The sequence below is a fragment of the Notechis scutatus genome, chromosome 1 (assembly GCF_049901735.1).
Source record: "Notechis scutatus isolate UNSWTSFEM ecotype Mainland chromosome 1, rNotScu1.2, whole genome shotgun sequence".
NCBI lineage: Eukaryota > Metazoa > Chordata > Lepidosauria > Squamata > Elapidae > Notechis > Notechis scutatus.
The window spans coordinates 104,495,325-104,499,210 of record NC_142009.1 but is presented as its reverse complement, the minus strand read 5'-3'; the positions used below and the strand labels follow the sequence as shown (position 1 = coordinate 104,499,210).

The 3,886-nt window shown below is 38.7% G+C and overlaps 1 long non-coding RNA gene across 1 annotated transcript; it reads left to right on the top strand.

Annotated features, from left to right (window-relative positions):
• The first annotated feature begins 259 nt into the window (after positions 1–259).
• LOC148132929 (uncharacterized) lies at positions 260–3,574 on the top strand. The gene is made up of 3 exons (XR_015746985.1): positions 260–939; positions 1,635–1,776; positions 3,215–3,574. It is a non-coding gene; the product is annotated as an uncharacterized LOC148132929 (long non-coding RNA).
• Positions 3,575–3,886: the final 312 nt, after the last annotated feature.

The following is a 3,886-nucleotide window of genomic DNA, read 5'->3' as shown; positions in this document are numbered from 1 at the left end:
GTATCTATTGTGTGCTCTTGTGTTGTTATGGTTGAAGCTGAAGTATTCATTGACAGGTAGGACATTGCAATGTATGATTTTATATACCATGCTTAAATCAGACCGAAGATGGCGTAATTCAAGGTTTTCTAGTTCTAGAATTTCAAGTCTGGTGGCATAAGGTATTCTACAACGAGTAGAGGAGTGGAGAACTCTTCTTGTGAAATATTTCTGGACTTTCTCAATTGTGCTAATATCAGATACGTAATGTGGGTTCCAGACTGATGAACTGTATTCTGCAGCCTTGCTTATTTTATTTTATTTTCATTCACTTGGACTAAAGTCACATCTTTGGTTCATTCGGGGCCTTTTTCAACATCTGTTTTCCAGGCTATTGGAATGTGTTTTTCTTCTATAGAAGAAGCTAAAACAAACAAACCTGCATCTGAAGAGTGTTTGATAAAGTGCCTTTGCAGAGCCTGAGTTCTACAGATGCAGACTCTTTCCTACAGCTTTAGAAGAAATCCGAAATCCCTGTAGGTGTCCATCATTATTTAGCAAATGCTTTCTGAAGAGAAAAATATTGGTGGTTTTTTTTTTTTTTAGCTATGTCACAAATAATCATACGCTGTCATGGCTGCGTCTACATTTAACAACATTTAAAGCAGACCAATAGCATGCTTTCAAGCCTAAGGCTAATGATTCAAATCTTAATATTTGCTCACTGTGAGCTAAGGTTACTGAAAATGAACAGCAGCAGCTTTTTGGACTGAATGTGGAAAGGGGTAAGTTATTACACAGGAAACACAGGAGAAGTTGATTTTGTATTCAGTTCTGTTCTGTGACCTGCTTAGAAGATCAGCTGCTTGGAACCAAAGGTATTTTGAAAGCTGCAGTTGTCCTTTAATATCAAATAGTGATATTCTGAGACTGCTGACAACACACATTTTATACTACCCAGTGAGTATCTGTCGGTGTTACTGTAACTAACTCTGTTTCAGAAGGCTTGTCTGTATAAAGAACATATAAGCAATATGTGTTGTGTTGGAATCAAGTACCTTTGATTATTCTTCTGGTTTGCATAAAAAAATTATATGCTGAGCTCTCAGTGTTAGCACATGGGGTTTTAAATCCCTTCTCAAATGATTTTTGTATTCACCCTTTAACATTGCAGTTTCTGGCAATGTTTAAAAGGCACTAAATGGAAAAAAATTCTCCTCCTTATTTCATTCATTCAACATTCATGTTACATTCCTGGTATGTTACTCTATATCAGGGCTGTCCAAACTTTGGCAACTTTAAGACTTGTGGATTGGCTGGCGGGGGAATTCTGGGAGTTGAAGTCCATAGTTTTAAAATTGCCAAGGTTGGACATCCCGGCTCTATAGTTTCAGATCCAAGAGAGTTCATATATAGAATGGAGAAAAAGTATGAATGCTTCTCAGATCTGTAAGGAGTATATTAAGTAGCCAGAATTGTGTGTAATATAGAAAAATATGAGAAGGCATCTGCCAGAGCCTTTTCCAACTAATGACTTTTATTAAAAAGTATATGTTTTTGTGAGCAGGGACTTACTTCCTCAAATGCAGAGAGCTGATAATAGTGAGTTGCAGCCCAGGTAAGCTTATGACTTTAGTATAAATTTGTTTCTCTAGGTCAGAGGCGTCAAACTCCCAGCCCATGGGCCGAATGCATCACGCACTGGCCACACCCACGCCCGGTTTAGCACAGGGGGGAAAGTCACGATATGTCACGTGACGACGCTGTGATGATGCAAGTTGGACACCACTGCTCTAGGTACTAGTAGACTCCTTCTGATTTTATTGTCATCATAGACTAACCTGATACTCCTCCAGGGGTGGGATCCAACCGGTGTAACTACCGGTTCGGTGATTTTACGTTTTTCTCCCCGCACATGTATATCGTTGTCAGCTAGCTGCCTGGACACCTGAACAGCACTGTGCGCAGGTGCGCAGCAGTTGAAAAAGCACTTTTTTCCTGCTTTTTCAACCGCAGCTGTGTCATGCAAAGCAGCTGTGGTTGAAAAAGCAGGAGATAAAGGTCAGGTAAGAGCCCGGGCAGGCGGGTGAGCCAAAACAGCAGCAGACAGAACTGGTTCTATGTATGCTCTCTGTCTACTGCTCTTCAGAACTACCGGTTCTACAGAGGTGGACAGAACCGGTAGAATCCCACCTCTGTACTCCTCCTATAATGGGTAATATACCAGTTTGTCTTCTGATGGTCATAAAAGATCTGATGCCAAACTACTCAAATCTGGAAAATGCTTTGTATCCACTATTAAATAGAGGGATCTTCTTTCATTTAATAAAATGTTGAGAGAGGAAAAAGAAAAACCTGGCATTTTCATTTATACCATATCAGGATTTTGAAAATATTTGTCCTATCTGCCCCTGTTTCATCCCTCCACTTTTTTTTCTGTCTTTTTTTTTCTGTCTGTCTTTCTGTCCTTTTTTTAAAATTAGTTTTTCATTTGCAAAGCATGTTTTCATACCAATCTTTATCCTTCTTCCCAGTCAACAATTTCTGGCCTAATTTGGCAATGCTTTAGTTTCTTCTCTCATCCATTGCTTTTTAGAAAGCTTGTATATTATTTCTTGGTCATAAAAAAGATATTGCCCAAAAATGAATTCTGATTATTTCTTCATCATGGATTATCATACCATACTTTTAATATGCTGATCAAATAGATCAGTAGTTCTCAACCTGTGATCTGTGAATTCCTGGGGGGCCAATGATGTCGTCACAGGATGTCCACAAAGGCTTGAAAGAAATGTTATGCTTTAAATCTTGAGTTCAGTCTTGGGGATCTGTGGCCTTGATCCATGGCCAGAAAAAGTATTTAAAAGGGGTCTGTGGTGAAGAAAAGCTTGAGAACCACCGAAAACAGCCAATTCAGTTTCTCCTGCTGTTCAATCACTAGGCTACACTGCATTACAAGTAGTCCTCAACTTAGGACTATAATTGACCCTGGAATAAATCATGCTGATTATTAAGCAGGTTACATCAAAAGCATGCCCAATGGCTTTTTTTGTGGCAGTTGTTAAGAGAATTCATTGTCCACAATGGGTGTTTCAGCCTGAATACAGAGAGAATTAATTACTGCAAGTTCCTGGAAAATACTGTGAATATGTGTTTTTTTCCCTGTGGAGATTTGACTTGGTTTACTGGATTTGCTATTTTGAAGAGAAATGGCTGGTATTTCCCTTCCTTTCAGGTTGTCCTTGAACATTTAAAAGAAACCAGTCTTAAGACTTCTGAAAGCTCCAATGTGCTCTCAAGAGCCACACTTGTGCAACATTGGAAGTTGTTGCTGCACGGGGAGATGGAAACTCGACCTGCAAAGACATGGCTGCCTCTGCCAAGCATGTGGGTTGAGATGAGCAGAGTCCCCTTTTGGTTGTTTGTGTTATTGCGTTTGGTTGCCATTTTATATTCTATATACAGTATTATACTGTATAGTGTACAGGATATGTTTTCTGTTTTTAGTTTTCTGTGATAAACTGCCCAGAGGCACATTGTTTGAACTGGGCAGTCTTGTAAATCCAGGAAATGAATAAAATAAGTAAATAATAAAGATTTTCATTTCACTTCTTAACAAAAACATTTATTAGCATTGTTAATATTTGCTGAGGAAATATAACAGAGGAGAAAAATATCTGAAGGGTGTACTTTTTCCGATCGACAATGTTTATTTAAAAGCATACGTTTTTGTGAGCTACGTATCACTTTGCCAGATGCAATTAATCTGGAAACTCATATGTAAGCCGGAAAAGGTGCTCCAGACTCATTCTGATTTTTTGATACCATAAACTAGAGTTTCCTACAATTTCTCAGTGGAGAAGAAAGTCATTCTGTTCTTTTGTTACACCCACCGATGAAAATAGTT